The sequence below is a fragment of the Zalophus californianus genome, chromosome 15 (genome assembly GCF_009762305.2).
Source record: "Zalophus californianus isolate mZalCal1 chromosome 15, mZalCal1.pri.v2, whole genome shotgun sequence".
Lineage (NCBI taxonomy): Eukaryota > Metazoa > Chordata > Mammalia > Carnivora > Otariidae > Zalophus > Zalophus californianus.
Genome location: NC_045609.1, coordinates 39,250,340 through 39,275,917, shown reverse-complemented (window position 1 = coordinate 39,275,917; position 25,578 = coordinate 39,250,340). Strand labels below are relative to the sequence as shown.

The 25,578-nt window shown below is 58.7% G+C and overlaps 1 protein-coding gene across 6 annotated transcripts in view; it reads right to left on the bottom strand.

Annotated features, from left to right (window-relative positions):
* Positions 1–25,578, bottom strand: part of ZMIZ1 (zinc finger MIZ-type containing 1) — a 235,938-nt gene that overhangs the window by 143,103 nt on the left and 67,257 nt on the right. For 4 of the 6 annotated variants that reach the window (XM_027593382.2, XM_027593427.2, XM_027593417.2 and 1 more), the window contains one exon: positions 4,101–4,177. The exons of the other annotated variants lie outside the window; for them this stretch is intronic. The gene's annotated coding sequence lies outside the window, so the exon portion shown is untranslated. The remainder of the gene's footprint in view (positions 1–4,100; positions 4,178–25,578) is intronic. 6 annotated transcript variants of the gene reach the window in all.

Here is a 25,578-nt window from a genome sequence, read left to right as displayed (position 1 = left end):
GGCCGTCTGGTGAGCACTCTGAAGGGCCTAAGAGCATAAGGAGGGTTTCGAGTTCAGAAGAGTTCAGGGAGGAAATGACCAGGGCCTCTGGGGAGTGGAGGCCGTGGGGCCTGGGGGTAGGGGGGGCAGGAGGCCACGTCTGACCTTGCGGAGGAAGCAGGGCTTGAGGAAGGCTCCAAAAGGTTCAGGCTGCGCAGCAACAGGGTGGAGGGCTCTCAAGGCAGAAGGAAGTGCAGGAGCAAAGGTGTGGCCGTGGGGACGTGTGACGAAGATGGGGAGGGTGTGGCACAGTGAAGCTGGCAGACAGCTGGGGTGTGATAGGGCCATGCGAGGAGGAGGGGGCAGATGGCGGTGGCTTCCGACACCAGGCGGGGTCCGCAGCTGCTCCCAGGAAGACTGACTGGCCAGGGACAGGGACCGAGGGAGCTCCCAGAGGGTGTCCAGTGGAATGGAGGCGCCTGGCCACCAGAACACACCGGCCTACTCCACCGGCCTTGGAGACCCTCCGGCCCGTGGTTCTCTGGGAGTCCACCCTCTGCTTCCTTCTCCCCTCCAGAGAGGACAGCTTATTCCTTCCTGAGCATACACGGGCTCCCGCCAGACAGCCAGCTCCTGGACACCTCACTTCTAATAATAGTCGCAGTTTTATGAGCGCTGGAGGGAAATGCCAGGTTCCAAGTGCCCCTGTTAGTGGCCACAGGCCCCCCTCTCACTTCCCTGCTTTCGCCTGTGGCCAGAGGCCCATGTGCCCAGGACAGCACAGGGTGGCACGGTGGGGCACTGGGGACAGGCCACACACACTGCGCCACCCCCGAGCTGGGAGTCGGGGGCACTGGCTCGGATCCCTCCAAAGAGCAGGGTGAGAGGGAGCAGGGCGCTGCCAGAGCTGAAAGAACAAGGCCAAGGGCGGCAGGTTGGAAGTCCGGGAATTCTCAGGTCTGCTCAGTCCTGGGGACGAGAGAGGCGATGACACAGAGCAGATGTCGGCGGGGACACCTGGCTAGGGGTGCCTCTGAGGGTAAGGAGAGCAGACGTGAGAAGGTCCTGGGGCTCAGAAAGAAGTTCCAGAGGGAGCTCCAGGGGGAGCTGTGGATGTGACTGGACAGGGAGAAAGTGGGTGAACTAAGGAGGCAGAGTGGGGCTGCCCATGTGAGAAGACAGGGGAGCTGGGCAGGAGAGAGGCACATGCACACAGAGAACCATCTAGAAAGAGACAGAGAGAGAGACACACACACACCCCCCTCCTTACCCCCAGAGGGAATAAGCACCAAAGCGTAGGTGTCCTGCACGGCCACCATCCCCCCTTCTCAGCGGCCTCCTCCAGCCCGCCCGAGGGGACCTCTGGGAAGGGGCCCCCCTGTCTGCTGGTCCAGCCTCCCCTGTGTCCACCCTGGAGAACCTCATGTTCTCTCTCAAACTCAGGAATGCTCTGAGCGCCCCCCACCCCCGCCCAGTCTGCTGCCTGAGTGCCCTGTGCAGTCCCAGCTCACATACTTTTGGTGATGAGGAACTCACTATCCACCCAGAAGGCATCTCAAAAAAAAAAAAAAAAAAAATCTCCAGACAGCTCAGACTCTTGGCAAGTTGAACCCGAGGATGCCAGGGAGACAGCGTGGTTGCCACTGAAGGGCCTGAGCTCTGCCGACCACAGTCTGCTGGGCAAGAGTGTCCTTTTATCAGGAGTTTGCAAAGCAACAGAGCTGGCCCCTCACTCCGGCTGTCACTCTGAATTATAACAAAACTAGAGAAACAATGTCCTAGAGCCAGTACCATCTCCTCGACTGTGACAGCTAATGAGGACCAAGAAAATCATTCGTTCATTCACTCCCTCACTCAGTTAATAAAATATCAGCTGGGCAACGACCCTGTGCCGGGCACCAGGATGCAGGGAACAAATCATTTAGTCTTCTTTTCTAGTCTGACACCTGCCCTTCACCCATTTTACAGGCGGCAGAGCTGAGTCCAAGGAGAGGCAGTGCCTTGCTCCAAGTGGCCCAAGGAGCAGCAGGCGAAAGGTAGAGCTCACATACGCCGCAGGCGCTGAGCATCTGTCAGCCCCAGGAGAAAAGGGAGGGGCGGCCTGGCGGCCACCCCGCCCCCCGCCGTTTCTAGGACACTGAGGTATTGATTACCACCCTTGCCTTGGAGTGGTTTTCTTTCCTTTTCTTTTTCCATCAAGGCTTTCTAGTCTTCCTTCTCTCTTTTTTTTCTTTTTAAAGACTAAACTCCAAGCCTCTCCTATGATTAATTACCAGCTGCCTAATGCTCTGCCACTGGCAATTTCTGGAAAGGGAATGAATTACCTTGAAAAACATCCGAAAAGAGAACCCACCGTGAAGGAGAATTTCAGAGGTTACCCCACAATTAGCAGTGGGTTCCCCTAGCCTTATCGAGTTGCTGGCAGGCCCTCTGGGGAGGGGCGGCTGCCAGACTTCGGGGGCCACCCTCTGGCTCCCGAGGGCAGCCAGGCTTAGAGGGCCGGGCAAAGGCGCCAGGCAGAAAGGGAGTTGGGTTCCTGAGCACCCACCTTGGGCCTGAGCACCCACCCGTGGCTCAGCCCCTGGTCTCTATGGCATCGTGGACCACTTAATTCCACGGTTCAAATCCCCATGCCAATACTTACAGCTCTATGGGTTTCTTAACCACTTTGAGCCTCTGGAGAACGAGGCACTAAACACACCTCCTCACGGGATTACTGCTGGGAGAAATATGTATTTAAGCAGCATAGTGCCTGGTACACAGTAGACTCTCACTAAGCTCTAACGTTTAAAAATATTTCAGGCTTCCAAGCACCCCCATAATGGCCTTCTCAGCAGTGTTGGTATAATTACCCTCATTTTCAGATGAGAATACTGGCTTCACTCTCACAGGAGTGAAAGGACCAGCCCAAGGTCATGAGCTGATAGCAGGGAGCTGGGATCTCCTGCTCCCTGGTTCCAGAGCCCGACAGTAGCATCCCAGGGCTCACCCGGCCCTGTGTCGGGGCACCTGGGAGCACAAGGGGCCTCAGGAGAGGAGCTGAGGGCAGCAGGGAGATGACTGGGCGAGGCCTCATGCCAGAGCAAAGACTCTGCCTCCCCTGGCTGGGGCCCCAGAGCCTTGGGACAAAGGGCCCTGGCCCAAGTCAGCACTTTTGTGAGGGCCTCTCATCTCTGGGTTGGGAGCCACAGAGTAAAGAGGGATTACACAGGTCACCCTCTGACACGGGGCCAAGTGTGATCAACACTGAAATGACACTCTGTGATGAGACACGCCGGTGTCCAGGCCAGCGCAGGGCCGGGAGGCTCAACCCCAGGACCTTCTGGCTCCAGCTACTCTCAGCAGCTCCCTGGGGAGCCCCAAGACTCTCATTATGGTGGATGACCAGTTTGTGTCCATTCTGGCATTGATGCGTGCTCAGGGAGGAGGGGCTGGTGGGAACCGAGGTGTCCAGAAAGAAGGAAGGGTCCCCGCATCCTGGACAAGAATGCTGACCTATCCTCCTGCACGCATACTGGTACCAGGTGCGCAGGCGCACCTGTGGGGGCAGGTGCTGTGAACCCCTCCCTCTTCTGCACACGGGGAAATCGAGGCCCCAAGAAACCACACAAGGTCATGGTGGACAAGTGGCAAAGCCAGGATTTGAACGCAATCACTCTGACTCCAGAGCCCAGAGACCTGTGTGCGCCTGGGTGTGTCTGTGGCAGAGAAGGGGGCGGGCAGCCACAACTCCCAGCAAACAGGCCTCTCTGCTCACCCAGGCCTCTTCCTGTGTGGCCGCCATGTTGCTCAGCAGATGGGGCCCATGGGCCATGAGGCTGAATGGTACAGACGGAGCTGCTGGGTCAAGGCTGGGGACACCAAACCTGCTGCATTCCACCACCCGCTGCCCTGGCAGCCACTCTAGAGAAAGGTCAGGCCTTAGAGGCCTCTGGGGGCCCTTTCAGGGGCTGATGAGGTCTCAGCCTGGCTGCACCCCATGCCACCCATGAGGATGGAGGCCCAGGCAAAGGTGCAGGCAGGATGCCGGGGCCAGCACCCGCTCCCCACTCAGGACATGCCTACCCCTTCTCCAAGCATCCGGGCCAAGGCTGCCCCCACAAGCCCCGCTGCACACCTACCTCAGCGACCCGCGAACCACCAGCGTCCCACGTCTGGTCAGCAGTGCTCAGCCCCTCCGCCTCACTCCAGTTCCATCCTGTTGCAATAGGAAGGGGTGGTCAGTGGGGCCCCTCGCTGCAGGGCCTGGAACTGACTGGGCCGCCACCGCCCACCCGCCCACCTACTGGAAAGTTTACTGCCAGTAAAACCCAGTCATCCCCATTTGACAGGCAGAGACTCAGAGGGACCGAGAGGCCGAGGGGCACAAGGATGGGGTGCCCTGACTCAGCAGCCCCCCAGTGCCCCACATCAGCCAGTTACCAGCTATGTGGATATGCTTCTGGCCTCACCTGTCAAATTGACAGGTGGATCACAATCTCTCTCAGGGTCTCTAGGAGCATCTGAGGACATATGGTGATGGAAGCACTCGGCATTCACTCATTTGCTCCAGAAACCCTGAACCACCACCCTGAGCTGTGACTAGGATAGTGGCCCCTGTCCTTGCGGGGATTGTGATAATTAGACACTACCTAACTAGAAGAGGCATCTGCCAGAAAGAACGAGTTACAGGCACTACACAACCCAGACTCAAGGTTCAGGGGAGCCTCTCTGGGGAAGTAAAGTTGAAGGATGAGCCAGAGAGAGGCAGGCCAAGATGCATGGAACAGCATTCCAGGCAGAGGGAACACTATATGAGAAGACTTGAAAACAGGGAAAAAAGCCTGGATTCAGGCGGAGGAGTTGAGAGTGGGTGGGTGGTAGGGGTGGTGAGGGAAGGAGAGGTGGGGCGAGTGGGGGTCAAGTGGATGGCCAATCACTGAGAGGTGGACAGGAGCCCCAGGAGGGTCTGAACAGCTGAGGGACATGACCCTAGTTCTGGTTTGAGAAGATCCCGTGGCTGCGGGGGTGAAGGGCTCGGGAGGGACAGGAGGAGGCAGGGAGAGCGGTGTGGAGTCTGTTCCAGGGGGGCCAGGCCAGAGACGGTGGGGCTCGGAGCAGAGGGGACAGCAGGCAGAGCGGCCGGAACTGCTGGTGCACAGGGCTCGGGGAGACGACAGAGCGAGGGAGCACCCCTGCCCCCCACTGTTGCTGGGGCATGACTGCCCTCACAGGGTGGGGAGGGGTCCCGCTCGCCCATCTCCTCAAGGGCCACCAGCGCTCCTCGCTCTGCTCCGCTCCCCGTAGGGATCGTGGACAGCCCAACCCCGAGGCCCAGCAGGTGGGTCTCTCTGGAGTCCTGGCTACAAGGTGCCTGCCCCCGAGCCTCACATTTGAGTCCCAGTGACGGGGGCGCCTCACTAGGTGGCTCCAGGCATTTGCCATACTTCTCCGGGGCTGTGCGTCCTCTAAGAAATGGGAAACCTGACTGTGGGCTGAGCGCCTCTTGGGGCGAGCCCCATGGCTAACAGAGGAAGGAGGAGTGCGCGGGCCACATGAATCGTGGGCTCCCACACATGCCAGGGGGCCGCAGGCGGCCTCGGACCCGGCCCACTGCACTCGGCAGCGGCAGGCACACCCAGGAAGACAAGTGTGGGCTGTGGCTGTTTCAAGTCTGGGTTTCACCCCTCTTACCAAGTATGTGGCTTTGGGCAAATTTCTTAAACCTCTTTGTTGCCTCAGTTTTCTCATCTGCGGGATGGGAACCTCCCTCACAGCGTTGTACGGACTGTAGAGGGTAGCACACACGAGTGCTGGATACGCAGGCAGCGTTCCGGGTAGGTCAGCTGGGGCAGCAATGACCTTGCAGGGGCTGGTGCCTAATGCTCCACAGAGCATTGGGCCCCTAAGCCCCAAGCTCCTAAGGCCAGGGCTGGCATCCCTGCCCTAGCAGGGAAAGACAATGTCTCTGCACCCCGACCCTTTGGCTCTGGCAACCCGCTAACCACTTGACATGGGAACAAAAACAGCCCTGGTATTCATGGACTCCGGCTCTCCCATTTCTCAGAGGAGGGATCTGAGGCCTGAAGAGGGGCCGTGACCACTCCCATTGCAGGCTCACGCAGCAAGTCAGTGTCTGGGGCAGAACTGGAATCAGTGCCCTGCTTCTCCACCACCCACGGCTCAGGCCTTTCCCAAAGGCGAGCTGGCCTGCAGACCCGCTGACAGAGAGAAAATCATGATTTTGGCAGCTGAGATCAAAGTCAGAGCTGGAAAGCCCTCACTCACCCAGTGAGCCGTGTCCAGGCCCCAAGGAATGACACCTGCCCGTCCTGCCTCTCAGAGGTGCTCCAGCTCACAGCATACACGCACGTGCCCTCAGTCCCCCAGGCTCTTTGTTGGGCTTGGGCAAAGGGGCACACAGACCAGAGAGGGGAAGAGACGTATCTAAGGTCACACAGCAAGTGCACAGATAGGGTGGGGGCTGCACCAGGATATAAATTCAGGCCCTGGCTGGGAAATGACCCCCCTTCCCTGTGAGTCTGGGAAAGAGACAGGACTAGGGGGCCTGCGTTTAATGAGTCCATATTGGGGTTCTGCCTAGGATATTTCTTTAACCTTTGGTAAATGCTATGAGGCAGAAACTAAACTGGCACCCCCAATTTACACATGATGCCGAGAGGTTCTATAACTTCCTGAGGTCACACAGGTAATAAGGAGCTAATAAGTAACAAGAACACAGCCATGACACGTGTGGCAGGCTGTCTGCCCCACCCATGCTCGGCCTGTTCCCAGAGGACCAGCTCAGAGACAGCGCTGGGCACCCGGGCTCCCCAGCCACGGTGATGGGTACTGCGCACAGAGGCGCGGAAGAGCTGTGAACACGGAGCTGATATCATCCCCGCTGCCCCAGCCCCGGGGCCCCTGAGGTGAAGCTCACAGTCTATGTGGGTTTGGCACCCTGGAGACCAGGGGGAGAAGGAGGGAGATGGACCAGGTATCACCGGGCCTGCTCCCAGCCTGACCACCGCCAGAAACAACACAGATCCACCACAGGGAAATGTTCTCTGCTTCAAAGGCACTCGGTGCCATGCAGCAGGGCGGGGCACGGGCTGAACCTCAGGGCCAAGGGGGGGTGGTGGGGCTCACCCAGTGGCCCCACGGGGTGGGAACCCCATTGCCCAGAGGGTTCTCCTGGCATCCTTAGCTCAGGACTCTCACTCCAGGGGCAGGGAGGGGGGTGAGGACCTGGCAGAGGGGCAGCCTCTGACTACGAAGGCTACAAGGGCAGAGAGGGGCGTGCAGACCGCAGGCCAACCAGGCTTTCATTCTCGTTGCCTGCCTGGAGCTCCCAGGGGCAGGGCAGGGCAGGAACGGGTGCCCATTCTGCAGAGCAGGAAACTGAGCTCTGAGGGAGGATAGGATTGCCAGAGGTCTCACAGCTGGAGAGTGGCAACTCTGGGTCTGGGAACACGGCCAAGGTCACCGTGGGGTAGGGAGCATCCCAGGACCCAGATACATTCTCCCAAACACATCCACCTGCCCATCCCTTCCTCCTGCAGGGATGCCACGGCCCTGGGTGTTGGCTTGAGGGGAGGCACCAGGCCAAGCTGACTGCGGCTCGCCCAGAGAGATGCAGGGCTGATCGGGGTTCGCTGGAGGACAGAGGGGCCTGTGCCACGGAGCATCCAGGATGACAGGCACCCTGCTGGCTCTGTGTCTGCGGCTCCAGGCCTGTGGCTAAGTGACTGGTTGTTTTCTACAGCTGCCCAAGGTTCAGAACCCACATTCCGGGCTGGAGCCCCAGTCCTGTCCTCGGTGGTGAGGTCAAGGACAAGGGTGGGCAGAGCGGCGGTTGGAATCCTTGCTTTGCCCATTAGTGTTGGGTGACCTTGGGCAAGTCACTAGGCATCTCTGAGTCCTCATCCCCTTTCTAAACAGGGACTAGTGGCCCCTCCAGCTATTCGCCCACCAGCCCACCACGGGCAGGCTGACCTTGTAGAGCCCTGCGTTGGCCAGAGCACTGACTTACCCACAGGCTACCCGGGGGAGGGGGCCAGCTGCCCAGTGTGGTCTGTGGGCAGGTGGCCATCCGGACGGCATCTCCGTCTCTGGGCCTGAGTTCAGGGCCCCTGTCACATGCTGCTAATAATGCCCTGGTGGCTGGGAGGGCTTGAGACAAAATGGGTATGTGGGTCCAGGTGCCACATACGAAAGAGCAGGTCAGGGAATGATGGTTGTTAAAGTCTGAAGGAGGGGGCGATTCCTCAAGGTCATAAGTGGCCAAGCTGGGACCAAAACATGGTCACATGGGACCCACCCAAACTGGGCCTATCCTGTGCCCACTCGCTGAGCTGCCCTGAACTGGCTCCCATGGCGCTGGCCTTACCCACAGGGGCTGTTCTTATTCCCATTTTACAGATGGGCCAGGGGCCCTGTCTCGGGCCCTGCACAGAGGGGTGGCCTCAGACCCAGCTCCCAGGCTCACTGGGGAGAAACGGCTTCACCCTCCCTCAGAGATCCACCCAGGAAAGCATCTCCTTACATGACCCTAGGAACAGGCCCCTCGCCCTCCCCTGGCGGACGGTACTGGCTCCAGGAGCTAGGCAAATATTTACCGCGATGGTTATCCAAACCAGGCTGGCCGCCCCGCCTCCCACATTCCTGGAATACATGTTCGCTGACCTCATCAAGCTGGGGGGTTGGGGGAGAGGAAGCCGGACCATGGGGAAGGGCCAGACTGAGGGTCCTGGGCCTCGGTGGAAGCCGTGGAAACTGGGGGCCTGCTGGCCAGGAGGAAAAAGGGCAGCTTTGAACTGTCCCTCTGACCAAACCCTGACCAGGGGAGGCCCCAGGCAAATCTTGAAGCGCAGGACTGGGCCAGAGCACGGACCTACCCACAGGCCACCGAGGGAGGGGGCTGGACTACCCCAGCGTGGTGTGGTGGGGCGGGGGGCTACCCCAGTGCCCCCTCTGAGCCTGCAGTTGAGGGCTCCAGCACCAGGCCTCCAGCTCCTCACCCCTGCTGCCAATCACCGCCCCCCCCCAACACACGCACATGCACACCTGTTGTACCTGTGGAGGGAGAACTCAGCCTGCCATAAACACGCAGATTCTCCAGTCTGCTAGGGCCCCCCCCCCTTTTTTTAAAGATTTCATTTATTTATTTGAGAGACAGTAAGTGAGAGAGAGCAGGAAGGAGGGGGAGGAGGAGGCAGAGGGAGAAGCAGACTCCCCTGCTGAGCAGGGAGCCTGGATGTGGGGCTCGATCCCGGGACTCCAGGATCATGACCTGAGCCGAAGGCAGACGCTTCTCTGACTAAGCCGCCCAGGTGCCCCTGTTAGGGCCCTTCCTCAGCAACCCCAGAAGCCCTGGCTGCCCCACTCCAACCTCACCATAATCCTGTCACCAGGGAGCCGTAAGGTCCATCTTCTAGCTGAGGAAATGCCCAGCAGAGACCAGAGGTCACGAAGCTGAAAATGGTAGATAACGGGCACTGTCTCGCCCCAACCATACTTTCAACATCTCTGCCCATCGGAACCCCTTCCTTCGATGCCCAATGGATCACCTCTACCATGCTGCCCTCCCTGATTGTTCCACTGAACTTCCAGACATTTTGATGCTGTTTCTTTCCTTCCCCTTGCATAATTAAAATCCGGTGACTGGTCATCTCTTTGGCTGTGAGACCTCTGTCCACTCACTCCAGGTATAGCAGAGTTGAGCCCGGAGGCTTGGGGGGCCCGAGTGCTCAGGGTTAACACTGAAATCCTGAGGCTTTTCACCAAAGAGCCGTAGCTGCCGGTGTCCTTAAGGAACAGATAAGAAAGCAGACCTAATAAGTGGTTGTTTGGGGTCTGGGGAACTCCTGGGTAGGGCTATCCGAGAATCCCGAACTACCTTCGGTTCAATAATCCTGTCTGTCTTCACTTCCTCTGAGAGTATTCCGAGCTGTTCTGACAGCCTGCCCACACCCAGGCCCAGGGAAGCCCAGCCCAGGCCCCTGGGCTTCCTGCCTCCTTCTCTCCAGTGTGGAATCTTGGCAAGCAGCGGGGGAAGGGTAGGCCAGTGTCATCACTGACCGGCAGGGACTCAGGAATGAAGTGTAGGCCTGGCAAGTCTGCTGCGGGCCCCTGATGGATGTCTCCAGGTGGGGACAGCTCTGGTGCCAGGAGCCCAGAGCAAACCTGGGGACACGTCCCGGCCCTGAGGGGGACCCAAAGAGCAGAACCTGGAGAAGGGGAGGGCTCCCAGAACTGCCCTCTCCACCCTCATAACATCTGAGATTGGTTTCCCCTTAATGAAAATGGAGAAATGACTTCGGGGGGTTGCTCCTTCATTCCATCCATCCATCCATCCATCCATCCATCCCTCCATCCCTCCATCCCTCCATCTCTCCATCCATCCATCCATCCATCCATCCATCCATCCATCCATCTCTCCATCCATCCATCCATCCATCCATCCATCCATCCATCCATCCATCTCTCCATCCATCCATTCAATCATCCATCCATCCATCCATCCATCCATCCATCCATCCATCCATCCCTCCATCCCTCCATCTCTCCATCCATCCATCCCTCCATCCCTCCATCTCTCCATCCATCCATCCATCCATCCATCCATCTCTCCATCCATCCATCCAATCATCCATCCATCCATCCATCCATCCATCCATCCATCCACCAATCCATCCATCCATCCATCCATCCATCCAACCATCCATCTCTCCATCCATCCATCCATCCATCCATCCATCCATCCATCCATCCATCCATCCATCTCTCCATCCATCCATCCAATCATCCATCCATCCATCCATCCATCCATCCATCCATCCATCCATCCACCAATCCATCCATCCATCCATCCATCCATCCAACCATCCATCTCTCCATCCATCCATCCATCCATCCATCCATCCATCCATCCATCCAACCATCCATCTCTCCATCCATCCATCCATCCATCCATCCATCCATCCATCCATCCATTCATCCATCCATTCATCTCTCCATCCATCTCTCCATCCATCCATCCATCCATCTCTCCATCCATCCATCCATCCATCCATCCATCCATTTCCTTCTTTTAACAACTAGTGACAGTGTCTACCATCTGCTGGAGGAGGATGAGAAGGAGCAGAGTTGGGGTGGTAGGTGGGGAGAGGGAAGGCAGAGTCAAAGGCTGACAAGTGCCAGCCTCTATGCTTCCCAAGGGTGTTTGCACAGTGTCTAATATGAGGCAGGCAAGACCCAGAAAGATGGACAATTCTAGGACAGAGTGTGGGTGGGTGTGCCTACCTTGGCCTGGCAACAAAACAGAGGGCCTGGGGCATCATCCTTTTGGGCAGTATCTCAGGTAGGAGGGCAAAAGCCCAGAAGCTTGGTGGGAGAAAAGTTTGGGGCTGAAGAGAGAATTGTAGGTAGCATCAGAGTGAGTGGGGACACCAGCATCCCTGGCCACATACAGACATATCCCCGGGGGCTCTTCCAAAGCCTCACCCAGGGCCCAAGGCTGATTTGCTTTGTTTTCCAGGGCAAGCTGGAGTAGCACCTCCTCCAGAGAGGCCTCACAGAGCCAGAATATCCTCACTAGCAGTGTGCATGGCCCAGGCCCCAAGGGACAGCGTTCACCCATCTAGCCTCTCAGAGGGGTTCAGGCTCACAGTGCACACAGGTGGGCCTCACCCCACCAAGCTGCCCAGCCCCTTGGTGTTGGGCTTGTGCAAAGGGGCAAGGGTCTCCCCTCTCTTCGAGGCATCAAATAAACAATTTCTCCTCTAATCAAGGGGCAAGGACACAACATAGCCTGAGGGTACAGGGCGCAGCTCTGGGCTCTGACATAGCTGACTCGGGGCCTCAGCTCTGCTACTTCCTAAGCTGTGGCGCTGGGCAAGAAACAGCCTCCCTGGGCTTTGGTTTCCTCATCTGTAAAATGGCGATAATAGGAGTCCCTCCTGTCAGAGGTGTAAGGCCTCAACAAGATGATGCCAGTTCTACGCGTGCATGGGAAATGCTCCGTAAACAGGGACGGTTGTTATTATCGCTGGTTTCGGTTTGCTGACAAGCACAGATTTGGGGTCTTTCCTGGGGAAAGATATCGGCTCTCTTATCACAGAAGGAGAAAGACCCAGGACTCTGTGAGGATGAATCCTGGCTTCAGGCCCCTCCTAGGGCTGACTTAGGAGCAGGTCCAGTGGATTTGTTCCCCAGAGATGGCCTTCCCGAGGGCCACCTGCTCCTAATTCCTTTCCATACCATGGCCAAAGGTGCTGGGCACCCTCTAGGAGTCAGCTCTCTCCCAGGCACTCCTTCTACACCTGCCCTCCCATCAGCCCCTTCAGGGTGGGCATAGCTTCTCCCTTGCCAGGAACTAGGGTCTTGCCTAGAGGGACACCCAGTTGGGCTTGGCCAAACCAGGGCCCCTGGTGCCCACCTGGGCACTTGTCACTCCCAATGCTGAGGATCTAAATTGAATTTTCTGTCAATGGCCCCCTCTTAGGGGCTTTGTCTCTTGCCTCTGCCCACTCTGCTTGGGGTCGCTGGCACCCGTCACCTGGTCTTGCACTGCCCATCTGAGGGGACCCCTGGGGGAATACCCCTTATCTCCATCCCTAGGACGCCCCAAGCCCAATTCCTCTACAGCATTAATGGAGGCTGGCGGAGGCTCTCAGAAGAGTCCTGGGAAGTTCTTAATTTAAGCCTGCCAGCTTACCAGGGAGGGTACATAAGTCCAAAGAGGAACAAGGGTGGGCCCAAGAGCAAGATGAGAACCAAAGAGAGAGTCAGTTCTGGTGTTGAGCCTGGACCAAGGAGCTAAGGACTCACGAGCAAGGCACCTGTCCCCCAGGTCTCAGTCTCCTTATCTGGGCTAACACTGGCTGAAGGATTAGCTGAGCTGACATTTCATCCACGATTGGCACAGGGCTGGGCAGCTCCATGGGCAGCCTGGACTCCAAGCCCTGTGCTCCCTCCACTTGAGGAGGTGGGCGGGAAGGTCGAGAGGCTGAAGGGCCGAGGGACTCCCCGTGGCACCCGCACACCGTCTAGCCCCAAGCATTCCTGGTAACCCCCCTCCTGGGCCAGGGCCAGCCCCCGGCAGTCACACCCCCCCAAACAGGCGTCCCCCTGGGATTCTGGCCATGTGGGGGCCAGGCCAGTTTGAGGTGGTGGCCAAGGCCCAGATTTACAAACGCTAGACAAAGGAAAGCCCTGTTCTTGCTGGCAGGAGGTAACGGGTTTGAGCTAAGGCACTAATGTCACCCAGGCCTAGATGAAATCCTGGTTCTGCTGCTTGCAAGCCACATGGCCTTAGCCTAGTCCCTGTACCTACCCCTGCCTCAGTTTACTCAATGGTATAATGGGGAGGGAGGAGGTCTAACTGGGGTAAAGGCGTGGTTCAACTCCTGGCCCTCGGAGGAGCCAGGCCACAGGGGCTCTTGCTGTTTGTAGGATGGCCAGTCCTCCCGTCAAGGGCAGCCCAGTGGTGGTCTGCAGGGTTGCTGCTGGGAAGGCTGAGGAGGGAGGTTGTAAGGTGTGTTAATCCTTATGCTTCTCTGCAGCCCATCCCAAGATGCTCACCCATGCAGTTGCCCAGTGAAGCTTGACTGTCTCCCCCCGACCCTGTTTGAATGGAAGTGGGTTCCAACCCTGCCTTTGCCCTCTTAACCTCCGTGACCTGGGCCAGTACCTCCCCATCCCATGAGGTCCCATCCTCCACCTGTAAAGCAAGAGGATGATGTCTGCCTAATCCCCAGGGTTGCTGGAGGAAATCTGGGAGATGGAGGATGTGGCCAGGCCAGGTGATGTGCTATGAGGAGGCTCCCGTTCTGTCCCACACACCGACGACCTTGGCTGACCCTACCATCCTGGGCAGCCCCGGAGCCCAGCCCTGTGGGAGCCATCACATACCCAGAGCGCATCCCGGGGCCCCAGAAGGAGGTACGAGGACCTCTGTAGCTGCTTCCCAGCTGAAGCGTCAGGACTAGCCTAGGGTGGCTTCCTTCTCCCTGGAGTCTGGGGTTTCCCTGCATTCTTTCAGATGGAGGGGCTCCCACAGCCCAGCAACTTCAAGGGATTTGGGGGGGAGCCACCTCTTACATGCCCATCAATCTTTGGGACAGAAGCTGACCTCTGGGACTGGACCCTTGGACAGACTAACACGAGGGGCTGAGGCCAGCCCCCATGACGGGTGTCTTCTTCCTGTTGTCCACAGCACCCAGCACTGGCCCCTGGAATGTTTGCCGGATGCATGAAGGAGCAGTGAGGGGAGGCGCAGGGTGAACACGGCTTTAGGTCAGAGAACAGAGCAGCTGACCCCTTGCACAGCACCTGCCACATCCAGCCCAGGCGTGGCTCTATCGGACACTGAGCACTGGTCACCCCATTTAGTCCCCACAGCGATTCTACAGAGTGGCCCTGGCACCCCCATTTCACAGATGAGGAAGCTGAAGCTTGGAGGCACGAAGTCAGCTGCTCACGGTGTTAGAAAAGTGGTGCAGCTAGATTCAGCACAGGCCCCGAGCTCCGGAATCCGCAGGCGGGCCCACGGCGTGGACAGCGCAGCCCACCACAGGCCGCCCGAGCACGGGTGCCCAACCAAGCTCTGCCCCGGGAATGTGACTGAACCCGGCTGGGGTATGCTACTTTTCCCAAAGCTGCCCTAGATCTCCCGTGCAGCAGGGGCTGAGAGCCTCTGGCCAGCCCCACCCTCACTCTTCAATCCGGGGAAAGTGTGGCTCAAGGAGGGAGGGGACATGCCCAGGAACACCGTGAGTGTTGCGGGAGCCTGGGACCTGGAGTCCAGGTGCCCTGACTTCTCCGACTGGGCTCCGAGCTCTCAGAAACATAGCACTGTCAGCCCAGCCGAGCAGCCCACAGGCACAGGCCCGGGTGGGAGAGAGGAGGCAGAAGGCCCAGGAGGCCAGAACAGCGCGCAGACAGATGACACATGGGCCCAGCAATTCCTGACTCATGGCCACCCATCCCGTGACTCCACCCACCGCCAATGTCCCCACCCTGGCTCACACCCCACAGCCCACTGCAACCTCGAGGCCCCTCTTGTTTAGGATCAGAAAGCCACAGAGGGAGGAAGGAGCAGTGGGGCCCCACCCAGGGCTGGGTGGGAAACCCAGACCAGCCCCGGGAGCAGGGACACGGACTCTGGGGCACGCAGAGGAAGAGGCATTAGCGCCGATCCCCTGCCCCTCCCTGCAGTGCCCCGCAGACTTCCAGCCTGTGATGGCTAGCACCCTGGGGACCCGGTTTATAGGAGGAAAACTGAGGCCTGCCAAGCCATCCACTTGGGTCAACCTTCTTAGCCACAAGACTCCTTTTGCATCAGAGCCCCATACCTGGATGAACACGTCAGGCTTCCCCACTGCCACTTCCTCTCCCCGACAGTGCGTTACTCCTCTGTCCAAGAGCCTTCCATTGGCTCCCCATTGTCTATGAGGCTCAGTTCTAACTTTTCAGCCTCTTATTGAAGACCTCAGCCTGCCTCTGACCTGTAACCTTTCCCTAAACATGTCTGGGTCTCCCACCTCTGCACCCTTGCCCACAATAATCCTGCTGCCAGGAGTGTCCCTGGTGCTAGAGGCCTGATGCGCTGGGGAAGAAATGAACACCCACTGAGGGGCTGTGGGGGCTCGGACACTGTGCTCCCAGAATATCAAGGACTCCTCACAGCTGGCTCTGAAAGGCCCATGTGGCAGATGCTGAGGCTCAGGGGGTGAGGTGTCCAAAGCCACTGGGGCTGAGCTGTGACCACAGCACAGGGAGGGGCAGGGCCCCACAGACCTTCCCGGTTGCTGGCAAGCTCTCAGCTGGTCCACAAGCTCAGGGTAGCCCTGAGTCTGTGAGCCTATCTGATTTCACAGCAACTCGGATCTGCTCAGTTGGCGTCCTGACCCTCCCTCTGCCCTGCTTTGGGAGCAGGTGACACCCCAGGGTGTACCCCTGCTGATGCTGAGCTGGGTGTAGGCTGTGGGCACCTGGCTTGGGGAGGGGGCTGTGGGTGCGAGAAACAGGGCAGTGCAGTGGCCAAGGGTACTGACTCCGGGACCGGCTGCCCAGTTCAAAGCCCAGCAGGTTGGTTCACCTCTCTGTGACTCAGTTTTCTCCCCAGGAAATGGGGGTAAGCGGAACAGTGACCTCATAGAGATGGGGGATATGCATTTCTGTCGCCAGACCATTAGAGCAGCACCCCCACAGAGGACTACAGAAGCACTGAGAGCTCATGGTATCATTACCTTGGGTCTCCCCGAGCGCCTTAGGCTCAACATCACAACTGAAGGAAGACCAAAGGCCTCCGAGCACCTGCCAGGATGGGGGGAGGACAGGATATTGGCACCACAACCTGCCCCTCGGCACTGCCCCCATCCTGGCTTCTGGCCCCCAGGCCCACCAACCTAGCCCTCCTGCCTGATCACTGTAGGGTTCTGCAGAGACCCCAGCATGCACCATCACTCAGCTCCTGGGAGAAGGGAGAAAGGCAGGCTCCTTCCCGGGTACGGATACCCAGCTTTGCCCCTGTGCTGTTGCCCCAGGCCTGGGATGACCCAGAGAGGGGCCATGCCAGCATCAGCACCCCCACCCGCCATGGGGCCACTAGCAGCCACCCATGCCTCTCTCCCTGCCTGGGGCTCAGCATAGATGAGGCGCCCCGGCTGGGCTGGAGACCAGTGTCTGGGATGCATGATGGAGGTTCTGGGGCAGTTAATCCCAAACCTGGTTGTCCTTAAGGGTACAAATTTATCCTACCCCCAAGTCCTTTATCTCATGGGATGCTCTTAGCTGCGCAGAGCTGCTGCTTCTCCCTTTTCTTTCTACAGCTGAGGCCCAGAGCGGTGGAGTGGCTTGCCCAAGTGCACCAGCAAGCTCGTGGTGGATCCTAGACCATGAAGCCTGGTCTCTGGGCTCCCAGGCCTAACCCTACTAGGAGGTTTCTCTTGCCAGTCCCTAAAGGTGACCGACTGTCTGGGAGAAGATAAGTCATCAGCATGTGTGGGGTGAGGCATGGGTGTGGGCCCGAAGCTTCCACCCGTGGGAGGACCTAGGAGGGGATCAGTGCAGGTCAGAGGCAGGGCAGCCTGAGAGCCTGAGGTCCGGCTTCCTTTCTCAAGAGGGTATGACTCCTGGCAGCAGCTCCCACGGGAAACAGTAGAAGCGCCACCCGCGGGAAACATGGGGTGGGACAAAGGGGGTGCCGGGCAGGGTTTCCTGTCGGGTGGGTGACCTGTGTGCCTGTGGCCCTGGGGCCAGGCCAGGGTTAGGCTTTGCCGCATCCCTGGCTCAGGCCCAGACCACCCTGAGTCCCATCCTCCAGGCCTTCCCTGGCTTCCTGTCCCACTGGCCGCACCCGCCCGGGAGAGAGGCAGGGCCCTGGGGCCGGGGGTGGGGTGGGGGTGGGCTCCTCATATGCGCTCAAGTTTTCTGGGGTGAGAGCAGGCAGACTGCCCTGGCCTGCTCGGTGGCCTCTGGCCTCTGACCTCTAGACCTCCAGCTACTTGTTTTCTAGCAAAAGGACTCCACAAAAGCAGCAGTGGGTTTTCTACCCAGCAGTGCACAACTCCAGGCACAGCTGAGCAGGGCCGCAGGAATCAGGCCCTCCCGGGGGGCCTCAAATCACCGCCTTCCCCGACTCGGGGCAGAGGGGGAGTGTCACTTTTGGGGAGCCGTGAGGGAGGGACGAGGACACGGGGAGAAGCTGAGGAGGGGACAGCTGCCAGGCCTCAGAGGCAGAACTTGCTAGTGCTGAAAGATGAGGGGGGGGAGCAGAGCCCCTTCTGCAGAAGGTGCGGTACCCCCGCTGGGCAGTGCAGCCCCCACCCCGGAACAGCACCTTGTCCGACCCTGGCACGGACCCAGGGTGTGAGCCCTTCATCCCACTCCCGGCCTTGCACGCCTGCATCCTGACATGCGTCAGGGGTCGGCGGGGGGGGCGGGTGGGAGGGGGGCTGGAAGTTTGGCCCAGGGCTGTGGGGCCACGCCATGGCCTCCGGGTGAACTCAACCTATTCCCTGTGTCTCAGGAGCCAGAAACTCACCTGTCCGTAAGCGGGGATGTGGTGGGAGCTTTGAGGTTGGTGGCCTGGCCCAGGGATGGGGAAAAGGCTTGAACAAAGGCCCTCAGCTCCCCAAACCCTGCTCCTCCTGGTTTCCTAGGGCACAGGCTTTGGGCAGCCCCAGCACCCCAGGTCTCTCTCAAGACTGCTGGGCAAACAGGTGCCTCAGAAAGCAAACAGGTCAGAATGTCCAGAAGACTCCTCCAGTCTGCCGCAGACCCACCAGGGACAAAGGCCTCTCATAGCTCAGTGTTGGGGAAGAGCACAGAGGGGGGGTGATTTGGGTCTGACGGGGGCTGGGCCCTGCCTGAGACCACCCCAGGGACAGGGACAGAGCTGGGAGCCAGGTTTCCCGTGTGCGCCGTGGGCAGCCTAAGAACCTCCCTGGGGGCCATGCTGGGATGGGTCTGATCCCAAGGGCAGGGGCTCACTTTGGCCACACCCTGGCTGCCCAGTGCAGGCCACTGATGACTTATCCATATTATTGCAATCAAACAGGCCCTGATGGGGCCAGCTGTGGGCCCAGATTGATGCTCTGCCTGGAAGGACTCTGTTGGGGATGTCTGTGGCCTGAGGTGAGCAGGGTGGAAGACAGAAGCCAGACTCCAGCCTGGTGGGGAGTGAGGGACTAGTTACCAGAAAGAGTTACTAAGACAGCCATGGGGCAATAGTGAGTTTCCTGACCTTGGGGGCATGCAAGCTAAGGCTGGGGACACACTGCCCGAGGTGGCATTCTGGGACTCTTGCCTAGTACCTTCATAACCATCCCTGTCCAGGATCCATATTCGGTTGTGGGTGGTAGGATGGTTGGCCCGTGTCACCAGCTCGGCCACTGGCCCCCCACTTCTTTCCCTTTTTTGAATTGGAGTATCCCAGCTATAAGAAAACAGCCTTGGGCTCATGAGCTTGTGGGACTCTTCCAGGCGGAATACCCCCAAATCCTATCGCAACAGAAGCAAGGCCTGACAATGCTCTGTGTGGCCTGGATGCCCACCCTCTGGGCCCCTCATGCTGGGCACCCAGTGGGTTTAGCTGTCAGCCCATCTGGGGAAAGTGTGCCTAAGCTTGCCCAGAGCCCAGGGTAGCCTGCGGGGTCAGCCACACCCCGATGGGCATCCAATGGCTGCCTTCCTCCTGGGCTTCAGCTTAGCCTGGATCCTTGGTCCACCCTGAGATGTTGCCTGATGCCGGCTTGGCAGGGAGCATCTCCAGGCCAGGGATGGTCTTGTCGTGAGCCCAGGCCTGGCACAGACTTGGCTGCCAGGAAATTGTTTCTTAAAAGAAGGAGAAAGAGAAGGAGCAAGGAGGAAGGGGGCAAAGAGGCATATGAACCCAGGGGGGCTCTCAGAAGCACAGTCCCGACGGGCCCCCACGGGCCCCCACAGCGCTCCTCCTCCAGGTCCCAGCGGGACTGTGTCTTCCATAGCTAAGACACGCCGAGCCGGCTGGGTACGGCTTGAACAAAGGCCCTCAGCCCCCCAAACCCTGCTCCTCCTGGTTTCCTAGGGCACAGGCTTTGGGCAGGTGGAGGCCCACTTTCCCTGGGGCTCTCCACCCAGGGGGCTTCCGAGAAGGCCCGGAAGTCCCCAGGGTTCAGGGCCTCTGCACTCTGCCTATATCTGCTCTGGTTCCCAGCACTGCAGAGGAAGGGGACACTCCCTCAGCTGCTCAGTCTGTGGGAGACTAGGCACTATCTCTGCACCTTGCCGGTTGTGCCGGTTGTGCCCCAACAGTGCTGGGGTCCCATCCTCCTGGAATAGCAGTGGCCAAGGGACATGGCTGCTTCATGACGGGAGCAAGGGGTCTTTGCAATCAAAGGTGATCCTGCCCATCCAACAGGAAGAAAATATATCACAGGGGTGAGGGTTCCCCAGAAGTTCCAGAAGATCTGTGTTCTGACGACCCTACTCCTTGCCCAGCCCAGCCCGGGTCCTGGCACATAGTAGGTGCTTAACACCTATTTGTTGAATTCATCAGTGGCCTGCTGGATGCATATGGATGCATATGCCTGACTTGGGCTCTCCTGCCGAGGGCCAGCACTCAGCAGCAAGCTCCAGGGGATGTGACAGATGGCGGGTGCACATGCGCATGCCCCTCTGTGAGGCTGGGGCTCTGCCCTTTTGAGTCCTTCCTGGTCAGAGGACATTTCAGGGCTGGGAGGGTTCCCTGTAGTCAGCAAGGCTAACACTTTCTCTGCCCAGATGGAGGTAGGAGAGGCCAAGGAGGGCAGGAGATCAGAAGCAGGGCCGTTCCCGAGGCCAGGCCTCCCCATACCAAGCCTAGAGGCCCAAGAACCCCAGGGCTGCCCCGTCTGTCCCCAGTGACCCTTATGTCCAGCTCCCACGCCAGTGTGGCCCCCTCCCCTGGCTCCATGTCTCAGCCTCCTGGCTGCAGCCGGCCTGAACTGCTTACTTAGACAAACAGGGAAAGCGGCCACGTGACTGGCTAAGGTTTCCTGGACCAGAGACGGATGGGGACACACACACACACACACACACACACACACACACACACACACACACACACACACACAACCACTCACAGTGGGGCAGGTGGTCATGTGGCCCAGCAAGGCAGGGACTGGGTCAGCTCAGGTTCCCATGTCTCTGAAGGACAAGTGACTGGGCCTGCCTTTCTTCACCTAGAAGAATGCCTTCTCCAAACACTTGTTTTCTGCTTCCTGGACGTGCCAGGGCCATGCTGGATGGGAAGAGAGCGGAGTGGGGGGGAGGGGGAGGGGGGAGGGGGAGGAAGGAGGGGGAGGAAGGAGGGGGAGGAGCCTGCGTCCAGCCCCCGGGCCTCTGTTGGGTGTTTTCCTTCCGCCCTCCCCACCCAGAGGGCAGCTGCCTGCTGGGAAACTGTGGCCGCCCAGCCAGGGAGCATCCCCAAGCCCAGGATTCAGATGTGGGGCAGGAGGGGAGCCGAGCAAGGCTCTGGGAGGAGTCTCCAAGTGAGTCAGTGGCAGACCTGTCAAGGCCTTGTACCAGAGCAGGGGTTTTGCAGCAGGACTCCGTGGCCAGCCCTGGGGGCATCCAGGGAGGCGAAAGGGTGGGAGAAAGGGGGTCTCTAGTCCAAGTTGGCAGAGGCAGCTCTGCCTTTGGTCTGTTGTTCGGGAAAGGTCTGTGGGCCAGGGTCTTGAGGGCTCTTCTGGCTTCGGGGCTCTGTGTCTCAGACGCTTCCCTAGAATGGCAGGCCTGTCCCCACAGCCCACGGGGGCGGGGGGGGGGGGTCACATCTCTTGACAGGCAGGGCTGAGACCGGCTGGGGGTGGGGAATGCCACCAGCACCCTGCCCTGGCCTCAGGCCTGAACCCCAGCAGGCCCGGGGCACAGAGACCCACCTCCCAGATACCTCAGGAAGGCGACAGAAAGACGAGGGGTGTGGCTGGGAGATCTCCGATAGAAGCCACTTCCGGCCAGGCCTGGCTAAGTCCTTCAGCCTATGCTGTATCACTGGATCCTCACAGCCACTCCAGTAGGTAGGTGATGCTGTCACCCCATGTGACAGACGAGGGCTCAGCAACCTGAAGGTCATGGGGTTAATATGGGGTGGGCCAAGATCTGCCCCCCCCCGAGAGCTGGCTAGAAGCGTCTGTGTGCTTACCAGAACCCGAGGTCCCCGGGGCTGGGCCCGGAGCGCTGGGCTGGCCAGTCCTCTACAAAGCCCTTGACAAGGTTTCTGAGGGGGGCCGGGCTTGGGTTCCCCAGCGATGCACACCCAGGGATGCACACCCCCACAGTCCCAGGCAGCTTCTGTGAGGGTCCCCAGGGTGCAGGAACCAGGGGGAAGACAGTGTGGGACAGGGAGAGCAAGGACACAGGGGAAGGGAGAGAGAGAGCTGGTGGGGTGGGGGAGGGCGGAGAGAGCCCGGAGAAACAGACAGAAAGAGCAAGAGAGGCGTGGCTGGAGAAACAGAGAAGAGGGCCGGGAGAGCTGACGGCAGGAAGGAGGGCAGGCGGGAGGGAGGCAGAGGGGAGGAGGGGGGGAGGGCCGACACAGCCAGAAAGGACAGAGGGGAAGAAGGGAAGGGGGGGGGAGGGAGCCGTTGTGGGGAATAACCCAGAAGCAAGGGGCAGGGATGGAGAAGGCAAGAGCAAGAAGCAGAAAAACAGAAAGGGAGCCGGGGTCAGGGAGGGAGAGGGCCCTGGGAAACCGAGAGGCAGAGGGAACGCACACCCGCCCACCGAACATTAAATACCTAACAGGAGATGACAAATCAAATGGGAATTACTGCGGTAAAAACATAATTAGAAACTTGATTGAAGTTAAACAGAATTTACATAACACTGCAAATTAACTTTACACGGAAACTATTCACTGGGAAGGCAATGAAAAGGCATTTCATTAGTAATCTATATTTAAACAATAGGCACAATGGAGCCTTCTGATGAGGAACTTGGTGCCTTCAACCAGAGCGAGTGCCAAAGGCTGCTGGAGGACAGAAGGCAGTGGGCGCTCCAAGAGGAAGTGGGCAGGGTCCAGGACCTCATCCCTGCACCTGCTAATGAGGGCTGGGGCTGGGTGGACGCAGGGGGCCAGAGCAGATTCTCGAATAGGTTCTGCCCTTGGCTTGCTGTGTGGCCCCGGGCAAGTATCTCACCTTCTCTGGGCCTCTGTTTCCTCATCTGCAAAATGAGGAACTTGACGAGGAGGCTTATATGAGAGTGCCTGCAAGTGGGGATATTGTAGGAGAGCCCGGGAGTTGGTGGAGGGCAGAGGTAAGAGTCTGGGCTTGGGCTTGGGATTCAGATGGACTCGGTTCAGAGCTCTGCCCTGCCACTCAGTAACTGTGGCATCACACAAACTTCCTCCTCTCTGGCCCAACTTTACCCATCGGTTCAGTGGAGATAAGTCCACTCCCACCTGACAATACCCAGGCAGGGGAAGGATTTAGGGAGAGATTGGGTGGGGCAGGCTTAAAGAACAAGTGAGTCTGAAGGCACAGGATTACTTGTGCCATCCGCCCAGCACACTAATTAGATTACCCACCGCCTCCTGCCCCAGAGCTGTGCATCATCAGAGCGGCTTCCCATGGCTCCCCAGTCCCCAGTGCAGAGTCAGAGGTGCATCTCCTAGAGGGACTGGGGGGCCACCAAGTCCCTGCCCAGCTCCATCCTATTCTCAGCGGGGAGAAGTCTCCCAAGCCTTGGCCACATCCCAGTCCTACGAGGCTGTGCCCTTAGGCGGATGTGCTGGACTGTGGCCCCCAGAGCCCCCCAGCCGGCTGCATGCTCACCCTACCTCCTGTCCCACTCATGTGTCCCACTCATGTGCCCCGATGCCCACCTGCCCTGCCCCCGGGCAGCGGCTCCGCTCTGCAGCCTTCCCTGACAGAGCCGTGGGCATCTCTCCGCTGAGAGCTGAGGGCTGAGTGTGAAGCCCCACAGACTCACAAAGGAGGATGCCTACCCCCCACCAAACTCGCACACAATTGCCCACCAAAGGCAGTGAGCTCCTCTGCTCTAACTGGTGAGCGTGAGCGGGCAGCTCTGACACACACTCATAGTCCAGGAAGTTTCTACAGTTTCTTTTAAGATAAAGGATCCAGCAGTGCTTAGAGATTCAATAGGAAGCTGCTGGGTGCCCTTCCCCCTGCAGGCAGCTCAGAGCTGCCGCCTTGAGCCCTGTGTTTTCAGACAAGTGCTCCAGGCAAGGGGGAGGTCTCCTGAGCCCAAGAACCTCACAGAGGAGGTGGGAGGTCAGGACAGGTGGAAACTTCTTAAAAGAAAGTGCAAATTGTGCAGACATCAGGGCAAGAGACTCCGCTGAGACCAGAGAGTGCCGGCCCAGGTGACACAGAGGTCCCTGGACATGGGCTCACGCTCAGCCCAGACACCCACAGGCCCTGGCCCCTATGTTGCTGGGTATGGAGGGGAAGCTGCTCTGGTTTCTTCTCCCTCTCTTCCACCCCTCTCCAAATATGGCTCATTTTGAGGCCTCTGAGCCTTTCCTATGCTGTTCCCCCTGCCTGGAGTGTCCTTTCCCCACTTTGCCAGCAAAATTCTCCTCGTCCGTTGAGAGCCTGCTCTCTCAGTCCTCCTGCACCTTCTCTGTCCCCTTTGCTGCCCCCACCCTGTCTTCCCTCCCTGCAAGGGCTGGATGCCCATGATTCAGACTCAGTTCTGGTCGGCTCCCTCTCCATTCCCTCCCGACGTGACCTCATCAGCCTCATGGCTTGCAACCGCATCGGTGCACAACAGCTCCCACATTTCTATCTCCAGTCAGGCCCTCTCTGCCTCCCAGACTCCGACACCCAACTGCCGGCTCAAGCTTTCCACTTGGGTGTCTCAAAGGCATCTCCAAGTTCATGTGTCTAAGACATACTCCTCAGCTTCCTTTGGCCCTCCCCCACCATCATTCCTGGCCGATTAGATGACCACCTCTGTTCTACCAGTGGCTCCTGTCCTAAACCCGAGAGCCTCCCTTGACTGCCCCTGTCTTCTCTCCTCTGGCACCTCTAATCCACACGCACGCCTGTCTGCAAGGTCTCTGGAGTCATTCAGACTCCTATGGTCCCCCGGCGCTTCCCCTGCTGGCCCTAGACCCAGGCGCCACCACTTTACCTGGGTCCCGGCCACCTCCCTGCTCCGCTCTTGCCTGCCTCCATGAGTGGGTCCCCTAGGATCACTCTGATTTCCCCGCCCCTCACTTCGCTGCAGCCACATGGCGTCCCTGATCCTTCCTTGAACGTGCCAAGCACCCGTCTCACTCCCTCTTTCCATTTATGTCTCTGCTCAAATGCTGCCTTGTCAGAGGTCTTTTGTGACCATCCTTTGTCCGAGGATGTCCACTTCATCCCACCCTGCAGACTCTGTTCCTTTACTCAGCTAACTTCCCCTCTTAGAAATCGGCATCACCTGACATATTATATGTCACATTTTAGGTATTTACTGTCCATGCCTCTTCATGGGAAGGTAAACACCATTTTATTTCCTGCTGGGTCTCCAAAACATCAAGCAGGTCTCTGCACGGAGACTTTCTTAATGAACATTTGGGATATGAACAAATGAACGATGCCACTTCCTCCGGGAAGCCTTCCCTGAATGCCTGCCTACAGAACCTGCACATGGCCTCTCCTCCTCCCTTCCCCGTGTAATCACAGACATGACACAAGCCTTGAGCACTGAACTTAGGGAGTTGGGCCTGCCTCCGTTGCAAATTGCAGCATCTCAGGGCAAGGCTGGATCTGATACATCGTCCAAACCTAGCCCTTCGTGCAGGCCTGGCTTGGTATAAGAGTCAGTGAGTGTCGGATGTGTGAGTTAATGACTAAATGGATGGCTGGAAGGATAGGTGGATGAACACAGAGTAGATGGATGGATAGAGGGGGGATGTAAGGATGGTTTGGTGGGAGGATGGATGGATGGATGGATGGAAAGACGGCTACGAGAGAGGGTGGATGACGGGTGTACGGATGGACAGAGGGACGGGTCCCACCACAGTCACACAATAAACACTGGTGGTTGCTTGGGCTCAACAGCCAGACTTCTATGGGGTGAGTGGGCCAGACCAGAGCAGTGTAGTGAGAGTCAAAGTATAGAAACGGGTAACAG